This window comes from Sabethes cyaneus, chromosome 2 (assembly GCF_943734655.1).
Source record: "Sabethes cyaneus chromosome 2, idSabCyanKW18_F2, whole genome shotgun sequence".
NCBI classification, from domain to species: domain Eukaryota; kingdom Metazoa; phylum Arthropoda; class Insecta; order Diptera; family Culicidae; genus Sabethes; species Sabethes cyaneus.
The window spans coordinates 206,120,630-206,141,580 of record NC_071354.1 but is presented as its reverse complement, the minus strand read 5'-3'; the positions used below and the strand labels follow the sequence as shown (position 1 = coordinate 206,141,580).

At 40.2% G+C, this 20,951-nt stretch overlaps 3 non-coding genes across 3 annotated transcripts; all 3 read left to right on the top strand.

Annotated features, from left to right (window-relative positions):
• The first annotated feature begins 15,209 nt into the window (after positions 1 to 15,209).
• Positions 15,210 to 15,281, top strand: Trnah-gug (transfer RNA histidin (anticodon GUG)). Its single transcript has one exon. It is a non-coding gene; the product is annotated as a tRNA-His (tRNA).
• Positions 15,282 to 16,177: 896 nt separating this feature from the next.
• Positions 16,178 to 16,249, top strand: Trnah-gug (transfer RNA histidin (anticodon GUG)). Its single transcript has one exon. It is a non-coding gene; the product is annotated as a tRNA-His (tRNA).
• A 1,128-nt stretch (positions 16,250 to 17,377) lies between these two features.
• On the top strand, positions 17,378 to 17,449 carry Trnah-gug (transfer RNA histidin (anticodon GUG)). The gene has a single exon. It is a non-coding gene; the product is annotated as a tRNA-His (tRNA).
• Positions 17,450 to 20,951: the final 3,502 nt, after the last annotated feature.

Below are 20,951 nucleotides of genomic sequence, written 5' to 3'. Positions count from 1 at the left end.
GATTACAGCTTGGCTCGACTCATGCACCTTCCAGCATTGGACAAAAGGTAGGAGTCAAAATGACTACTTGTCAAGCATAGCTACCAATACCCCCCCCCCCCCCCTTCCTTTTCCGCTCTTCCCCCTCCTTCACCAAAAAATTTCCATTTCTTTCCCCTACCGTCCCTTCATCAATTGTAGAACCATCGTTTCAAAAAAAAATATGCATAAATTGTTTTAATAAGGGTTTTTTTAATAGGCATTAAAGAAGGTGAAACAGTGTACAAAAAATTTGGAAAATGAAAAAATAAATATCATTTGATCTTTTAGTATCTCGCTACCATGGTGCTTAAAATTCTATACTTTTAAAGTACAATTCACATTAAAGGGATTATAAACTAATAGCTCAGGTGTTATTAAGATAGATTTTTTACTAGTAGGCTTTGTTCTGATGAAATGTTTTAGAACAACAATTTGTTATTTTAGTCAATTTTCAATAGTGTGTAGAAAAAGATTTTCACAGATTTCCGCTCTGACACTACCATAAAATCAACATTCAAGGTGTTAACTAGTAATAAGCAAAAAATTAGCTGCTACTAGTTGCGATGTTCGGAGATATTCAAGTTTTCCGAATGCATGTAAATGCGTGCACCAGTGCGAACTTCATTCCTGCTGTACGTTGAGTAGTCATGCTTGTGTATGTAAGACACAACATTATTATCGTTATGAGATACATTGGAGTCGATAAGGGGAATTTAGGACATTTTAAGGCGAGCTTTTTCCCAATTAGCTCTGTTTCAAGTCAAATCGGCAGTAAAATATGATCGGTTGGACTTTCAGCTCGATTGAACTAGCCTCCATTTTGCTTATTTAGAGTCGACCATGTTGATACGTGTTTGCAGGATAACGGATTGCTACTCTGTCAGTTACTTGTTATTTTTTGTGCCTTCTGCCAGGCTTTGGCTGAGGCCGATGACGGCCTATATCGCCACTCGTATCCTTTTGCTGCGTATGGCCAAACTTATGAAATGAAAAATTTCAAACATAACAGAGATCGTACTACGGAAACTTAGTATTATAAATCGAGAGACATACCATAAAATATGCAAAGATGTCCGTAATTTATCCTTTAAAAATCAAAACAAATGCTAACAGACCAAAAGAAATATGAAATATTTTCATCTTTGCAATAAAATGATTTCTAAAATCGGTTAAAATTGTGAATCCATCAAAAACACATGAATGCACTAAAGCAGATAGTAGGGTTAGTTAACCTTAATAGACTCTGGACCCCCGGATAAAATTTCGGTATTTATTAACTTATACTTCTTATTTCTGAGGTTATATGACATGAAACAGAACGTACTAAACATAACACACATTTGAGTTTATAAAATTTTAGCTGCATTTTATTATTAATGCTTTAAAATTGACATTTTCAACAAAAGAGGGTCTATTTTACGGTTAACAATGCAAAAAATGTCGCCATTTGCGGACCCTCTCTATGCAAAATACACTAGAATTCCTATAATGGTCGTTATTCTATTGTAAACCACAAGGGTCCATAAAAGGAAAATGGACATTCCAATCTGTTTTAAAAATATGTAAAATATAGAAATTTGCAGCATAAATTGATATATTTAGGCTTCTTCGAAAGTTACTGATATTGTAAGTACCATCGGTTGGGTGCTTAGCGTTACGAGTTCAATATAATTTATAGAAAGGTCCACAAATGGTTGATTTACCCTATACCAGAATTATAATACTAAATCACTCTTGATATACATATTGTAATAATTTGTATAGGAGGTCGTCCGACTACCAATTTCGACTACACCACTGAAAAAAATGTATTTGAGTATTTAAAATATTTATAACTTGATTCCCGTAAGCCCTACAATTTTGGTATGTTTAGTAACTTTACAGGACAAACAACTTTTCTGAAGACACAATATTTCTAAAGTCATTATTTAAAACGTTAGACTTCAACGCCATCTATAGGAATAAAAACACAACTACTTAAAACTTACAAAAAGATGCGAAATTTTATAACAAATAATGTTGCTGAAGACAATAAAGCTCTACGAAGCATATGAAAGAAGTTATCAGGTTTTGTCCGAGCGCCGGGTCAATCTGCCCCACTGTGCGACGGTAACTATGTTTTATCTGATTGCTTTTTCTTTGCTCCTGCCACTCTCACCTTTGGCCTTGTTGCGGCCAATGTTCGAAACTTGCACCAAACCGTGCAAATAAAAAACCGGGAACGGATGATCCTCAGTTGAGGAAGAAAAAATGCGTAGGGTGCTGTTCAGTTGTATAATTGAGATTATTTTCTTTTGATATAGCAGTAACAGTAGTAGTGATAATATTAACAAAGCGTTAGCAAAAGTTTGATTAAGACGTTTGCAGTGAGAGCCAACGCCTACGTATTCGGTCACTAGGGTCCCTCAAAATATTTGGCGCCGACAGGCCTCATACCGAAATTTTCCCAGTTTCATCCAGTCTACCATTCATCTTACCAAACGCTCCTCCACTTTAATAAAAATACAGTTTACGTTGATCTGCGAATCAGAGACAAGTAAAAGAAAAAAAAGTCTTTTGTTCCACATAGAAGTAACTTGAGACCAATACTTTTCTTCATATACTTTGATGATGTTTGTTTTAAGATGCCAACTGGATGCAAACTGTTATATGCGGATGATTTGAAAATATTCCTTGTGGTACTCGTGAGATCCATAGAGGATTTCGAGCTGCTTCAAAATTTTGGTGATCACAATTTGCTGATTGCTGTCGTACGAAGAACAACCTCTCTATAAGCGTCTCTAAATATTCTGAGACCTCGTTTATTAAAAGAAAACTCCAATCATATATGATAATAGAATCGAAGGGTTTCGTTTACTATGTGTTGATAAAGACCAGGGAGTTGAACTGTCCATACTTACTTTACTTTAGTGGTGACTATCTGTTATCGATCCTGCGCCGAACGAATTATGATCCGCCAGCACTATCGGTCCTGGGCTCCCGTTCTCCAGTCCCCTCGAAAACTAGTTGAACGTGCATCGTCCTCGATGGGGTACATCCATCGGGTGCGGGGTCTGCCCCGAAGTCTACAGCCTGTTCCTGGTTCGCTACTGATATAGTTTTTGCTACTCTTTCTCGTTGGGCATTCTGGCCCACCGCAACCTGTCACATTGTACTACATTTACTATATCATCATATTGGTATACATGATACAGCTCGTGGTTCATGCGTCTGCGTTACATCCCATTTTGCCACCCAAAATAGATTGCAGAATTCTACGCTCAAAAAACCTAAGCACTCGTTCATGATTCATGTCCGTAAAGGGTCATCAGGGGGATTAGTATTCTGTAAAGTGCCCGTTTTTTTGCGAATTTACAAACTACGGGACCTCAGCTGGCTGTGTAATGCGTAGAAAGCCCGAATCGCGGCTGCAATTCATCGTTTCACTTCGCGGCTTTCACATCGACGTCATTAGTAAAACTAAGAAGCATGTGAGATTTCGTAATGTTAGTCCTATTCCTTTCCATGTTAGCTCTTCGTATTACACCTTCTAGGGCAATGTTGAATAGCAGGTTAGAGAGTGCATCCCTTTGTTTCAGTCCATCAAACGTCACGAAAGTGCCTGAGGTCTCACCCGCTATTCAGGCGCATGATTTTGACCCATCCAATCCAATGTCGCTCGAATCAACGTAATTAGTTTCGTCTGAAAACCGTTTTCTAGCGTTATCTGCCACAGCTCATTTCGTTTGACTGAACCATACGCCGCCTTAAAGTTCACAAACAGATGATGAGTCTGCAAGTTGTACTTCCTGGCCTTGTCCAGTAACTGACGTAGAATATACATTAGATCCTTTGTGGAGCGACCCTCACGAAAAATAGCTAAGTACTCGCCGACGAAGGACTCCACTAACGGTCTCAATCTACAGAACAGGATACGGGAAAACACCTTACAGGCAGAATTGAGCAATGTAATTCCTCGATAGTTTTTACACTCCTACAGTCGATGCCCCTTTTTAAAAATTGGGCAAATGAGGTCATCCAGTTACTCCTCCGGCATTTAAACCTAACTATGATCCAGTGGATTGTTTCGTGCAGCTGCTCGCTCCCCGCTTTTAAAAGTTCAGCTGGGATACCGTCGTTCCCAACAACCTTACCGTTTTTCAGGTCACTGAGTGTCTTCCTAACCTCCTCCTGTGTTGGTGGCTCCGTTTTTACCACTCCATTCAACAACGTCTGGAAGTGCTCCTTCCACCTGGCTGCTATCGTCGGTTTATCAGCAAGCAGGAACCAGTATTGCCTTCCACGGACAGTGACTAGTGACGGCGATGAACTGGGCGTGGTTGATGAGTTTGTATATTTGGGATCTCTGGTCACCGTCGACTAAAATACCAGTAAGGAGGTCCAACGACGCTCCGTAAAACGCTTCGATCGAAGAGCAAACGCCGCCGCACAAAGCTGACGAAGTACAATACGCTTATCAGACCTGTTGTCCTCAAAGGACTTGAGACAGTAACTTTGCTTACGGAAGACATGCGTGCACTTGCCGTATTTGAACGAAAGGTGTTGCGGACTATTTTTGGCGGAGTACAAACGGAAAGCGGAGAGCGGCGGAGGCGTACGAATCACGAGCTACAAGCATTACTTGGAGAGATTCCCATCGTACACCTGGCGAGAGTTGAAAAACTACGGTGAGCCGGCCTCGTCGCGAGGATGCCGGACGACTGTGCAGCGAATCCGTTCTCTTCAAGAACCCCATCGGCACCAGGACTAGAGGGGCCCAACGTGCTAGATGGCTCGACCACCGTGTAACGAGTAGCTCAGGACCGAGTACAATGGAGAGGAATTCTTGATACGGCAAGAACCACCCCGGCTCTCGGTTGGTAAAGTTAGAAAGTAAGGTACCAGTATTATCATTGCGCATCACATACATGACAAAATTGATGCACCTCACCGTTTTGTGGAAATTTCATGTGTCGTTGCTGACGAATCTCTCCTCTGCGCCGGCTTTTCCCATGGATTCAGTTGAAGTTAGAAAAGATAATAAAATAAAAATAAATAAAATTGTGGCACAAATTCGAAGAACATTTGGAATTGACTTCTGAAATGATTTTTTTATTATAGTCACTTTAACAGCTTGGGTATTTCGTGAATTCTGCGGGGTTGGGATTCGAACCCGGGTCCTCGGCGTGAGAGGCGTGAATGATAACCACTATACCGGGACTAACCCCTTTCTGAAATGATGATGAAACTTTATTTTTCAGAAATCCGTTCAAAATTGAGTCTGGTAAAGTCAAATTTATAGACCGTGGCGCCTTTATGATCGGAAACTTCAAACAGAAAAATGTATCCTTGCACGCGCAGTGAAACATGTTGCGCCGTCTTGCTGAAACTAAAAGTTTTTCTGCAAGTTGTTGAAGCGAGCTGTGTAGGTATCTGTCGAAAGTTGAAACTAGAATTAATTGATCTCTTTTAAGAGATGGCCAAGCACGTTGAAAATGCATTGATTTGTATCGTATTTGATTGGTGTAAGACGACTAAGTTATTTTACAACTTCGCAGCCAGGTGTTAGACCACAGGACAATACGATCGTATTGATTTTAACAGTTGCTTCCTAGATAGTATTCTTGAAAGAACAAACAATGTTTCGATTTACGTACTGACTTTATATATAAAGTGTATATAATTGGATATAGTTTTCAGTATACGGAAAAATTACAAGAAATAACTAAATGTTTCCTAGTTTCTGATTGACGGAAAATAGTCCTACCAAAATCTCAAAAATTAGGTTAGGTGCCGAATTATTTAGGCAGCATGCAGTTAAGCTGAATAATATATGATTATACGCGTTGGGAAATGAATCATTACAAGCGTTCACTATTTAGGTTGAAAATGCTACTGCTAAAATATTATAGTGCTCTGTCCACTAAAAACAGAATAAAACCCTATGCTCTAATAATACTCTGCCAACATGATCACATTTTCTAGTCATCACCGTAATAAAAATAAACGATGAACTGTGCGCGATGTGCCAGGTTCGCTATCAACACCCGTTGGGCGGTTGTCAGTTCAGTACTCCCTTGTACTTGCGCACCCGGCCGGCGCGCCGGCGATTGACTGAGATCACCTTTTCAGCACTGATTATGCTTTAAAAACCAACGAGAATAGCGCGTGCCAAAATCGAGTTGAGAATAATGCCTTCGCTTTTACGATGGTGATGATGATTGTTATTTTAAAACGATAGGGTATGGCAAAAAGGTGGCCTTCTCAGTTGATGTCTCTTAGCAGATGATAAAATGTCGTCGAAATTAACTTACTAAAGATCAAAAATTTTTAATTAGTAATTAATTAACAACAACAAAGATGGATTTGAGACGACTTGCAGTAGCACAGATCTAAACAAATAGGCCGTTTCCTTTGCTATGACACTTCAAATAAACAGTCCATCGCAAAAACAAAGCACCAGCAAAAGCAAATTTGATGCTGCAATTGTTCTGTGATCCATAACCATCTCCTGTTGCTATCCTTACGGTGTTACGTGGGGTGCTTGGGTGGAACACAGCGAAAACAGAATTGCGGACACAACAAGGTAGCCTTCACCGGTATAAGGCAGGCAATATCGCCGCCCGGCGGGCGGTTGTGAAGGTTGTCTGCAATTTGGTTTGAACAGCACCTGACGGAGACGTCTGAGTTTACCCCGAAGGCGCTAGGAGCTGAATGTATCGAACCGTGAATATGATAGTGTGAAGAGCGTTGGATTGTGACAGTGTAACCGGAACGTCGCGACGACGGCAGGAAACGGGAGACCACTTCTGCTCGAGGTATCCGATTAGTATCACCGTGCAGCAGTTTCTCGGTTATTGCTGCAGCTTTGGCAAATGTTTTCCTTTTCCGTTTTCGCCGGGGGTGGCGGCCGCGCCCAATGCTGACTGCGGCGGCTGTGGCGCATAAGAACACGCCATTATGAGAAAGAGTTGCACTGAAGCGATAAATTTGCTCTCAATGTACGACTGAATAATTCAGTAGTACAGTTTCAAGAGCGAATGCCGGTTCTATGTCGTACCCACCGGAGTGAAATGTTGTCGAACGTTCCAGCGCCAAAAGCGATATTTACCTTCGACCTCATTAGTTGAAAAGCAATCGAAGGCGAAGGACGAGCAAAAAAAGTGTCATTGAAATCAGTGCATTTTGTTGAAATACGCGAATAAAAAAAAGGAAATCACTTATCTTTGTGCTTTTCAACTTTCCATGACCTGCTTTTTAAAAGAGCTTTAGTCTCTTTCCGAGCATTTTATCGCCAATTTCAAGAAAATCTGTTCCAAATTGAGCGTGTTTAGCTTTTCTTCATTGTTATTGTTTCGTTTTTTTGAGACACTTTTCTTATTTCGTGCCAATTTAGAAATTTATCCAGAATAACTTTTCTCCACTCATAATGACGACATAGCTTATTTCTATTGTTGGCATATCTCAAGAAACATCTATCGAAATGAATGTTTTCTTCGTGAAACCTATAAACGACGGTGTCAATGATAAGTCTCAAACTCGCTGTTCTCAATTTGAAAAGCCTAAATGCCTCCACTGGTCTGCGGTTGATTTCCAACGTCATGAATGCGGCTCAACCCTCGCCCTCTATTTTGTTTTGACGCATGATTTTGACCCATCCAGCGTTGCACGATTCAGCTTTACTGGTTTCATTAGAAAATCATGTTCAAGCAACATCTGACACAGCTAATTTCATTTGACTTAATCGTACACCGCCTTAAAGACCACAAACAGATGATGAGTCTAGAATTTGTACTCCCGGAACTTGCCTAGTAACTGAAACCTTCTGATCCGTCGTAGAGCGACGTTCACTAAAATCAGCTTGGTACTCGCCTGGTACTCGAAAATCCTTGGTATACTAAGGATTCCGTTTACGATCTCAGTCTACAGAACAGGATACGGGAGAACACCTTACAGGCAGAATTGAGAAATATTATGCTTGGGTAGTTCTTACACTCGAGTCGATGTCCATTTTTAAAAAGAGGGCGTATGAGGCCATTCAACCACTCCACAGTGGGCCGAATCAATCTAAAAAACGAAACTATTTGTTGTCACTGTTTTTAAAAAGCGGTAAAAAGTGACTCCTTATGTAAAAAACCATATGAAATTGATTGGCGATGGTCTCAACGCGCGGAAATGACGAGAAGTAGCCTATTTTGACATATTCACTCCTATTTTTCAATAGTTTTTAAAGAATTATGTATAAACTTTCTCTAATTTGAGAGGAAGTTTAGTAGAAGGTAAGGAAAGTAGAAGAATTTCAGGAAAATGGTATATGAACAATTTTATTTTAATACAGCATAATCTAGAAGTTTGATTTGCTCCATTATACTCAAGGATTTTGTTCTACAGTCTAAATGTCAAATCGATACTTTTACCGGAGATTTTCGAAAAGAAATGCCTGTTGTGCAGGTTGAAAAAGTCAGAAGATCGAACAACGATCAAAATTTTTATTAAAATGTAGTGTAAGAGAATGTTTCACCTTGTTTTACCCTACAACTTGTACTGAAATCTGAGCAAATTATGAGTGATGGCTAATCACGAGACTTTCCGGAGTGACTGTTGGCTACGCGCTGCTTGTTTCTATCGCGCTGACCGAATAGAGAACAGTCCTCGGCGGTAAAAACAAAGAGCAGTCATACAAAACTAATATCGTCGCATAGGAGTGTGTTGTGCATATACGAAATGGTAGAATTGGGAGAATAAAACAAAACTAGGTATTAGTCTACGGCAGTAGTCTAGTAAGTAAAACATTCGGGTACCAACCGAAAGAGCGTGGGTGCGAGCCCCACCATTGCACAACCCCCATTGCCATTGCACAACCCAATATATTGTTGGTCTATATCGAACTTTTCCAGTTCATCCAATTAATCATTCTTTGCATCAGACACTTGCTCCCTGTCCATAAAACACTCTATAGGTCTGCTCGAGTCTGTCAATACACTTCTACAGGCCTCCACCGAATTACTCGTTGCTCCCAACATATTGCATTGCACAGTGGTTCAGAAACGAAAGTTAAGTGGAAACTTACTTTTGCGGCTAAGCGATTTATAATAGCTCCCTACAATGTTCAGCAAAGTTGTTCAACTCTAAAAGACAATTAATGCGAAATCAACGACTAAGTTCCAGTTTGGCTTGTAAACACATAATCCATAATAACTTTTTATAAGAAAGAGATAGAAGGATAATTTCTTTGACAAAGTTGTAGCTAAAGATTATATAAATAACTTTGCCAAAGACATAGTAAGCGTATTTTTAGGCGTTTCTAACTTACAGGGTGTTTTACAACAAGACCTCTCAAAAATCACCTTTTCGCTGATTTCTTCAAATGCAGTGGTTTTATTGCATCATAATGTTTTACAAAGTTGGTTATCTTATCAAAAGACGAAAAATTTCCTTTTTACTATTGACATGTTGACTTTAATCGTCTTTAAGAAGATATTGGAAAATACTGCATAGTAGAAAATGGTCAAACATGAAATAATTAAACTGAAATTACTCGAGTTAGAGAAAAAACCAGTTTTTTATTTCCACATATGTTTGAGATAAAACTCTAAGCTTTCAGAAACGGCCAAGTTTGATTTTTTTCGTGTGCCCTTTTTTGAGATATTCTATTCCAAAATAGACTAAAAACACAGGGAAAATGTTAGAACTCGTTATACGTATGAGTTTTCAACATACAATGTTCTACAAAATATGTCTTTTGCTAACATAACCAACTTTGTAAAACATTATGATGCAATAAAATCATTGCATTTAAAGTAATCAGCGAAAAAGTGATTTTTGAGAGGTCTTTTTATAAAACACCCTGTAAGTTAGAAACGCCTAAAAATACGCCTACTATGTCTTTGGCAAAGTTACTTATATGATCTTTAGCTACAACTTTGTAGAAAGAATTATCCTCTTCTAAATCTAAATATCTCTTTCTTCTAAAAAGTTATTATGTGTTATGTGTTTACAAGCCAAACTGGAACTTAGTCATTGATTTCGCGTTAATTGTCTTTTAGAGTTGTACAACTTTGCTGAACATTGTGGGGAGCTATTTTGAACCACAAAAAACTTTCCACTTAATTTTCGCTGCTGGACCACTGTGCATTGTTTTCACAACGTTTTCACGTTCTGGCTGTCTAACGCCACTCTAACAGATGTGGTATTTGAAAGAAGTCCCTGGCAATAGGGTCTACTGCACAGAACTCCCTTTTTCCAGAATTTGACCACCGAACTTCTTGAATAGCAGCGATCTCTACTCCAAATCGATGTAGCTTTCCAGCATGCATGTCAGCTCCTGCCGGTTTATGAAGAGCACCGTCATTCCATGTATCGAGTTTCTAATCATTATCCATTAATCGTGTCCCTATTATTTTTTGCTGTGTCCTGTACCGATTGATTACCGATGCCATTCCGTACATATTACCATTTTCGCTGTTTGTGGTAAGAGTTTCGGTAAGGGCCAGAGCCAGAGTTTTATCTGATGCTCCTTCCAGGTGGTTCTCACTATTTCATGATCCACAAGATCAGTGTTGCGAAGCCCGCACTCCTGTGGTCTAATTTTCTCACACACGGGCACTCATTCTAACGAACACGTCGGCATGAGAATTCCTTTAAAGCTCCCCCTTTTATTTTATCATGCAGTGCAACGAGTTTTTGCGCGTATGTGTTTAGCTAACAGCTACAGTTGTCGCTCGTTGTTCGTCGTTGCAGCCCGATCTGCTGATGCCGATTACACGCGAGTATTCGCGCTCCCGTCCGTGAGTAGAATCGAGGGCAAAGATGAAGAAGAAGAAGAAAAAGTAATGCAAAATTTGTATCCCAGTGTGCCACCAGCCTCACGGGCACTCGTGGGCAATGAGTTTTTTGCCTCGGGAATAAGCCATGCAAGAAGACGATGTGAGGATGAGCGTGCGCGAGTATGTGGGTAACAAAATATCTCACACAGCACCGGCGGCTGTTTCTTTTACGCCTGCATATGCGGTGTTGGACGCTATTTTTCCCATACTCTTTCGCGTGAGAGCAGGCATGGTTGACTTCTCGCTTGATTCGCAACATTGCACAAGATTTGCATCACCTTTCATTACAAGACATCACTTATAAACATATTACATGAGCGTATCCATACAATCGTTCATTCGTCACTCACTTTTCTTAATCAGTTTACTTTCAGGACGTTCAGTCCACCAGGTTCAAGCATAGATGCCATTTTCACAGATTTTTTCACACGCATAAATTTGGGACACTATCATTTCCTCCGCAATATTTAATTTTTCTAGTGTATTTTTTTCTGTAATATACATAATTCATGAAGTACTTTAATTATCAGACACATTGGTAGAATCAGAACTCACAGGAACTGACATAATTTGGGTTCAAGTAGTAGGGATCATCTGACACTTTTTGATGTAGGACTACGTCTTACGGTAAAGTTTGGGATAGAATGTCATTCCGAAAAATTTAATGCAAGCGTCACGAAAATATGAAAGATTTCGAACGCTGCTAACTCTACCAATTATGAATGGATTTTCATGGTTTAGATACCGATCGACTTATAACAGATGTAGCAATTATGTGGTTTCTAGTATGATTTTTTTCTTCGTTCACTAATTAGAGCAAATTAACGAAAGGTTTCAAGGTCAAATATCCCCATACAGTTTCTTCGTGATCACCTTGCCTCACAGGTAGGGACGACAGTTAAATACACCATCTATGATTTCGGTTACTTTATTTTTAGAAAAAAAAGTGACAAAAACTTTCGTCCCAGCAGGTCGAAGACTCTTTACGACTAGAAAAGGGCGAATGCTAACGAGCCGTTCAAACGCACCGGTTCACAAGAAAGAGCGTTCAAACGAACGGTTCTTGAAAAAAAAACCACGGTTCGTCAAACGCACCCGAATGCAATACGCAGTTTGGTTCGTGGATCGTAATCTACCGAACTGTCAACTTAACAAACAAGCCGAACAAACGAGCCGTGAACCATGCGCCACTGATTTGAATCGGTTCGCAGCAGGAAATGAACGGTTCAGAGCCGCTTATACGAATGAACCGTTTTGCTCACCGCTATTTATGACGTTCAGACTCATACTAATTTGATGTCTGTGCTTGGGAAGCACGCCAGAAAAAGTTATGAAGTCCTTTCGTTCTAACAGAATTTCTTAGGACTGCGATAACCCTAGGCTAATTTGACATCTGTGTTAGAGAGGTGTGCCAGAAAAAGTGATAAGCCTCCTCATCCCAACAAGATTTCTTAGGACCGCGATAAACATGCAAGAATTTATTCAAAACTGATGTCTTATATAAAGAAGGGTTCGACGGAACATTCATGCATATGCCGTGATGCATCAATTTTAAAAGTGAGGAAGAATTGGCGACTGTGTGATCCAGAAATAGGTTTTGGGCGTTTAATTTGTTGCTTTACAATTATAGTTGCATGCCATGGTTTACATACTTGCCATTGTATTGCTGTCAAGTGTGAAATAACTGATAGATTGTCAAAAAGAACTATTAATGTGCAGAGGGCGTTAGCTAATTAATGATATTTTAACTGTATTTATTTGAAATTTATGTATTTATTATTTGAAATTTATGAGAATGTTTCAAAGCATTTATTACAATATAGTGAATTAGAAATTTACGGGGCAAACATTGGCAACACGCCAAGCTTTATTGAATTGAACCTGAATTCGTAGTCCTACGTGAGTCCCTCGCTCGTGCCCCCCGGCACAGACCTGTCATACCTGTTTTCGAAAAAATAGTTAAAAATAGTGATTTTCTTACATTTCATTATCGTTTCGTCCAAAGAGACAATCCATAAATATTGATGCCAAGTAACAGTTTGAATGTTATTCGCATCAAAATTGGTTCTAATGCTGTTGTTTCGTCTCCATGAAAGGCAAGAAAGCGAGGACTCGCCGTAGACGTAGCCATCCAGCATCTTACGCATTGGACAGAGCGCAAAATATATCAGTTACCCTATAGTTACAAACTCTTTGCTGAACTGAAAATCAATACCCTCGCTAGAGCTTCATCCCGATAGCAAAACTTGCACGGTTCAACGCTAGCCAGTCAACATTACGAACATCCAGCTGATTTAGAATGCAAATGATAGTACGAGTACGAGTGGCAGGATGATGCTCATCAGCAGCTACCACAGCTTCCGTCTCTACAATGTTGACCATGACCACATCAGTTGTGGTATCAGTCTATATGAAATCGAATTCCACTGAATGCGGAATGAGCCTGCCAGCCAGCGCGCAGCAACGTTGAGTGGGACAAACGAATCAATGGGACAACATAAGTTGGCATGACTCACTTCCATGTTATACGCGGTGGTTGATTGGAATCGGCCGGCAAAGCTAGCTCATTATTATTGTTGTTGTTGTTGTGGCGAAGGAGGCAAAAGTTCAGAAACGAATGGTGTTACATGTAGTCATCATTAGGGCTTTTATCGGGGGAAATATACAGCGCACTGACAACGAATGTTGTTTGTTAATCAAAAATACTAGATACTTCGAATCGGTCACTATACTCGATGCTATTTTTATTGTCAACAGGAAATACATTCTTTCAATCGTCATTTACTGGGACACAGTCATGCTGAAAGTGTGAAGCATTTTCAAAATTAATATGCAATTACGTCACTAATGCTTGTCTTGACTGCAATCTGGTATGATTGGTTTGCGTCTTCTAATCAGGGCACTGACATCGGTACGCGAATATTGTTATGTTTATAACACCAACTTCTTTTTAGGGCCCATAGCAAATCCTGAAAGTGTTCGTGATGTACTGGTACCAGCTGTAGTTTATGTGCAAATGTATTAAAGCATGTGAAAGCATTTAGAGAGCGAGCTGAGATTCTTGCTAAGAAAACATGACATCCTGTCAGGGGCCTGGCTTTGGTTACAGACAAACTAAGGCGCGTATAGTATTAGATAGATTGAAATCTCGCAAAAATGTAAGTTTTCCGAAGTACCCACGCCGAGACCGAGCCAACTTTATTATAATTTTTTGGCTATAATTTTTATGTCATTCATTGGAAAGATCATGGGCGAAAATTTCCGCTGAAAGTAAGTTCAACAGCTGGCAGCAATGATAATTATAATAATTCGCAGACTTTCCCAATTTGATTCATGCCGGAACGCTCTTTACCGTCGTGACCCGTACCCGTGATAAGGGTACGCGCTTCCCGACAAGGCAGACTGATTTATTGTTTCTTTCACAAGAATTTATTTGAGCCGCTTTCTCGACGGTTCCGGTCTAACAAAATAGTGGTTGCTTCGTACGTACGTACGTACGTACAAGTGTGTGCATTGTCCTCTTGAACCGAACTGTCGCCGCTTTGGCTAGCAAAGTTTCGAAGTGCGGAAAATATCCCAGGGCGGGGGGCGGCACAAGTGTTTGTGTGTCGAAATTTGCTTAGCACATCGATTCTAGTGTGCAGCCAAAACTACGAAACGAGTGTTGGAATGTACGACGCAGCACTTGGGCCAGCTTAGAAAACTTCAGCTCGAATAGTGCTTGATTTATGAATACTAAACGTCTATTAATGTTTATTCTGAACATTTGTTCAAATTGCCTATTCATGTTGTGCTCTTTGCTGTGAATTATTGTTATGCTGAAGTGAATATTATTTTCCGAAACCCACGTTGTTGTGCACAGAACACAAAAATCGAAATCGATTCTATTTATAATCACTAAATCGATTGCGATTGAATTTCAAATTGGCAGTAGTGAAATGATTTTTTACTTAGACTTATGTTTATATTTTCTACCAACCAGAGGAAATACTTCTAGTCATTTATTTCTGTCCACGTGCAGTGCAATCAGCTCGAATTACTCCCGGAAAGGTGTCGAATGTTGAAACGTAAACAACAAACCGTATCGTGCTGGTTTAATTAAAAGCAACCGAAATAAACGAACTCGAACTCGAAAAAGGTATATTTTTGTATTGCTTGCTACTGTCCGATTTCTTTAGGTGGGAGCAAATTCGTGGAGCAAGTCATTCTGCCAGTCAGCTCTTGTGGTTCAGTAGTGAATGTATGTGTGAAAGAAAAGCGTAAAATGTCCGAAAACTCGAACGAAAAATGTTTTGGGTGGTGGCGAATAAGTTACGTCCGCCCGCCCGGCTTTTTCGACACGGTGAAGGTTTAAATACCGCAAGCAACCACATCGTCCCGATAGCCGTGATCGTCTAGTGGTTAGGACCCTACGTTGTGGCCGTAGTAACCCAGGTTCGAATCCTGGTCACGGCAATGTCTTCCGCCGGAAACATTGTCACGGACAGGACCGTAATTTTTTTGCTGATAAAAAGTCTCTGCAATGTGAAGCTATCATCCAATTATTGATTTTCATACGTTCGTCCGGTTGGGCAACCCCAATATTGTAATACAATACTCACATTCACATCAACCTGTAGAATTCATCCCTTCATGGCCGGTCCTGGTGTCGACTGTCGACACAAATGGAATAGTTTCCACTTAGGACGCGCGGTCGGGTCACGTAAAACTCGAACGAACGAACGAACCTTTCAATCTTCAATTAACTTTGCATTTCAAATGAATGTATATTCGATTGTACGTACTGCATAGAGCGGCGACAAGTTTCCGACTGTTACAGATGGTTTGACCTAATTTATTCGGTAGAAACCGAGTCTATAAAAGCTCAATTTAGCTTACCCCTCTCGGGCCTCAATGTGTGGTAGCGAAACGGTTCTTCTGACACTATATAGGTAAATGATTCACTTGATAGAAAATTGATCGATTTCCTTCCACCGCCGCCACGCCGTGCCGTGTTTTAATTTCCGATACCGTTCCGATAAATTGGGTTTTCCACACAGAACCGAAAACGTTCTGTGCTGATGGTATATTCATAAGCACCCAGTGAGTTGACTAAATCGAGAAAACTATTAATGAAAATCGAAATGTGTATCTAATAGGATACTTTCATTTAACAAATTGTTTAACTGGGGTTTTGCTTTTATATTCACGTTTTCTATATTCGATGTAGCAAAACAGTAGGGAAGACTCACTAGCAGTGTTAGCATTGGAGCTTTTGTAAGAATTTTTTTGGCTTACAGCCAACTATGCGGCATAAAAATGTCGATGTGTGTTTCCTGTCGGTATAATATTGTCGCCGTATCGTCCCGATAGCCGTGATCGTCTAGTGGTTAGGACCCTACGTTGTGGCCGTAGTAACCCAGGTTCGAATCCTGGTCACGGCAGTGCTTTCGAACACTGTCACGGATGGGATTTTTTTGGTTATTGTCAAATTCGGTTTAACTTGCAAAGGTTTTTGGTGATTGGCGATTTTAGTGTGGCTTGCCTTTCAACTAACATCAATTAGCTAACGTCCTCTGCACAGTAATAGTTCTTTTTGACTCTCTGTTTATCAGTTATTTCACACTTGATAGCAATACAATCAAAAGTTTGTAAACAATTGCATGCAACTATAGTTATAAAGCAACTATTTTCGTATCAAACAGTCACTAATTCTTCCTCACTTTGGAAATTGCTGCGTCATTTCACATGCATAAATATTCCGTCAACCCCGTTTTCATATAAGGCATCAGTTTTGGATAAATTCTTGTAGTATGTAAATACAATCGGTCCAAAGACATGGTTGGTTGCGCAGTGTTTTATAGCTGTTCACATTTAGGATATCAAATTGAACTAGGTTTATCGCGGTCCCAAGAAATCTTGTTGGGATGAAGAGACATCACTTTTTCTGTCGCAGTTCCCCAACACAGACATCATCACATTGGTCTAGGTTTATAGCGGTCCTAAGAAATTTTATTAGGACGAGAGGACTTCATCACTTTTTTTGGTGTACTTCCCAAGCAGAGATATTAAACTAGTATCAGTCTGAACGTCGTAACGAATCTTAGACCTTTTGGGACGAGGAGGCTTTGTCACGTTTTTTTCTATAAATAAAATAATCGAAATTACGTTAAACAAATGGTGTATTTAACTGTCATCCCTGCTTGTCCCTGCGATCACGAAGAAAATGTATGGGGATATTTGACCTTGGAACTTTTCGTTAATTATCACTCATTCCTGATTGAAAAAGAAAACTATAATTGAAACTACATAATTGCTACATCTGTTACGAGTCGATCGGTATCTAAACTATGAAAATCCATTCATAATTGGCAGACCTATTAGCGCTCAAAATCTTCCATATTTTCGTGACGATAACTAGAATCTAAATTATGGAATGACACCCTGCGGTAGGACGTAATCCTACGTCAAAATAAGTAATTTCAGAAAAAGCAATTTAAAAGCAGTAATTAATTGGTATACGTATGTGTTGGTGTTTACAATACATCGATTACCGTCGCATCGCCCCGATAGCCGTGATCGTCTAGTGGTTAGGACCCTACGTTGTGGCCGTAGTAACCCAGGTTCGAATCCTGGTCACGGCAGTGCTCGAGTACTGTTACGGACCGATTTTTTTTATTCATGTCGACTACGTTCTAGCTTGAAAGACTCCTATCTCAGTTTAACAAAATGTTTTTTTACAATTTATAAATATTATGGTATAGTCACCAGAACAAACCTCAACGCTTGCAATGGAAATCTATGACTATCCGATTTATCCCTAATCCTCGGTGGTGTGTCCTGAATCGATCCAGAGAATGTCTCACCATGGACAGCAAACCCAGTAATGGTAGAAAGAAAACCAACGACAGCTGCTCCCAAAACCGATTCCGAAGTAGTGGCTCCTCTTAAGCGGAACCCAAAATTTTCATCGAGGGACGCAGTAAAAATTGCAGGAATTTCGCAATGTTCATGTTGAGTAAACAAAGAAGAGGAATTTTATTTTGCAGTTTTCAAGAACACTGCTGATCAAATGTGGTATTAAATTATTGTCCAAGAAATTGGTCGGGAAATGGCTAATCCTTTCAAATCTGATTTTGCCTTCCGGTCCGATTCAACTTGTGTTTTAAAAGTTCCCATTTTAAAACACAAGTTGCATCGAACCGGAAGGCGAAACAAAATTTAAAGGTATTGGCCATTTTCAGACAAATTCCTTGACAAAAATTCAATACCACATTTGATCAGCTAAGTGCTCCAAAGCTGCAACATAAAAAAGGACGAATACGTTGTCCACCCAGTTAGCTTCGGGGTACGATGTTGGCCTAACAAGCCAGTTGTCGTATGTTCGAATCTCGGCTGGGAGGTGCTGCTATAGAATCAGTAGGATCGTTGCACTAGCCCCGTAATTGTCCTGTACTCTAATACCCGGCTGCGGAGTCTGTCGATAAAGAAGGGTCAAGTTCTCAACAGGACATTTATACCCATGGCTTTGCTTTGTTTTTACGTACTAAAAAGCTGACGCTTTCGTAACTTCTGCAACCATAAACCAGCAATTGTATCAAAAAAGAGTGCTTCATAAAAAAGATCATTGCCTTTTCTTGGGCAGCATAAGGTTGATTGTCATTTATGGTAGTAAGTTGTCATTAAACAGTGGTACAACGACAATGGCGTCACACTGATTCCCAAGAAGTACTTACTTACTTACTTACTTACTTACTTAATTGGCTTAACGTCTTATGACAAGGCCTGCGCAGTATAATTTCTCCATCTGTTTCGGTCCATGGCAACTGATCTCCAGTTCCGCGGGCACCCAGTGCTCGCCAGATCTCGCTCCACCTGGTCTTGCCACCTCGCTCGCTGTGCCCCTCTTCGTCTTGTTCCTACCGGATTTGATGCGAAAACCATTTTTGCAGGATAGTTGTCCGGCATTCTAGCAACATGTCCTGCCCAACGTATCCGTCCAGCTTTAACCACTTTCTGAATACTTGGTTCGCCGTAGAGACGCGCGAGCTCGTGGTTCATTCTTCGCCTCCGTACACCGTTCTCTTGCACTCCGCCAAAGATGGTTCTTAGCACCCGCCGTTCGAAAACTCCGAGTGCTCGTAGGTCCTCTTCTAGCAATGTCCACGTTTTGTGCCCGTAGAGGACAACCGGTCTAATTAGCGTTTTTTACAGTGTGCACTTTGTACGGGGGCTCAGATTGTTCGACCGCAAGTGTTTGTGGAGTCCGTAGTAGGCCCGACTTCCGCTGATAATACGTCTTTTAATCTCACGGCTGGTATTGTTGTCCTCTGTTGCCAGCGTGCCAAGGTATACGAACTCGTCGACTACCTCGAACTCAGCCCCGTCGATTACCACGGTGCTGCTAATCCCAAGAAGTAAAATGTAGCAAATATCCCAAAGCAAAACTCGTTTGAGGAATACTGGTTAAGAGTAAAGTGAAAACTGAAGAAGCAGGCTGGAACTGTAAGTAATGAGAAGCAGTTATTGTGGAAATAAGTAAGAAAAAGCTAATGCAAAGGATATTGAGCTATGGTAAAAAGTAAGAGCAAAAAAATAATCGTAAAATAATCATAAAATCGAGTAATCTATAACCGATACAATCGGTACATTGAAAATTAAATAAATAAGACTCTTAATTTTTTACAACAAGATGTTCATTTCCCATGCAGCCATGTGAGTTTATGAAACTCTTATTGTAGTTGTAATGAGCATTTTTGGTCATAAAAACTATCATAAGAGTGTAATATTACTCAAATTGTTACTTGGGCTCTGAACTTTTTTTAAATCAAATTTTAGCTCAAAATGTTACTTAGTGTTACAAAACTCACTATAATTTCGACCGCACACTGATGGGACCGTCTGCTGTCATCACAATATTAAGAAAACAGTTTTGGTTATTGAATCAAATCAGAGTTACATGACCTTTATTTAATGTTTGAATCTGAAGCATGTAAAAAAAGTGTTTTGTATTGTCAAATAAAGGTATATACATGACACACCGTTCCACACCATTGACCACACGTTGGTGGGTTGTGGGAAGCTGCTGTCAAAAGTGTAAAATCCGTTCTGAAAAAATTATACCATTCCGCCTCTTTGACAATCACCAAATTCACAGAATCTCTATTCCTGAGCCTTCGTATGCAGAAAATGCATAAATCGTATGAAACGTTGGCAGCACGTTTTTTGCATATTTTTCATTTGACACCTCTTCATACCTTATTGGCGCTTATAACAAGTCTGAAAAAAAACAGCGTTCGACACTGTGTCATCTCTCCTTCAGGGTAGTTAACTTTCTCGTAACGACGAGCTAAATAATAATCTACCTCGAAACTTGTCAAATTGCATTATTCTCACAACACAGTAATTGATAAAAAAGGATATCCAACTAGTAGGATGTAAAACAATGAAGAACCCCAACATTTTCATTGGTGTTGTACAAAGCTCAATTGTATTCAATTTTACTAATATATAGTTCACCACCTGTTCCTTATCTAACCCGTGACTTCATTACCACGCTTTTTACAAAATTGTACCCATTTAACTAAACGTTTCGCTCTCCGGCAGCAAAAAAGGGACCAACCATTTCCATGCTAATTGCCAGCTGATGCGAATCCAATTTTCCACCATTCGAAATGGTTAATAGTTTTACGACAAACCCAACCCAATTGGCTGGGCGGGGTGCCGTCTTGTGGCAGTCAGTGCACAAGCGAACAACATTTTACCATTAAAATTGCCTCAACCTGACAGAAATGCGCAGTTATTTCCGGCAAACGGGGTAACTAGCGGCAAGACTTCACACATCCCTCGTTGGGGCCCACTTTATCTGCACGAGGACTGCCTAATGGACGGGCATCGCACGGAGCAATGTGTTCCCGACTCCGAGCAGGTGCCGTCGTTAAGCGTAAAATCTATGTTTGTGCTAGGCTTCCGAGAAAACGAATATGTATAGAAGGTACATGCATCGGTTGCAGAACCCGTCTGTCTGTCTAGCAGGTGAGTGGCCCTGAAGAACCTTGCACGGGCTGACAAAGTTGGGAAGAACTTTCGCAAAAGAATGTGGCAACGTAAGGACACTCGACAGCGAATGGGGCGATAAGTGCTGCA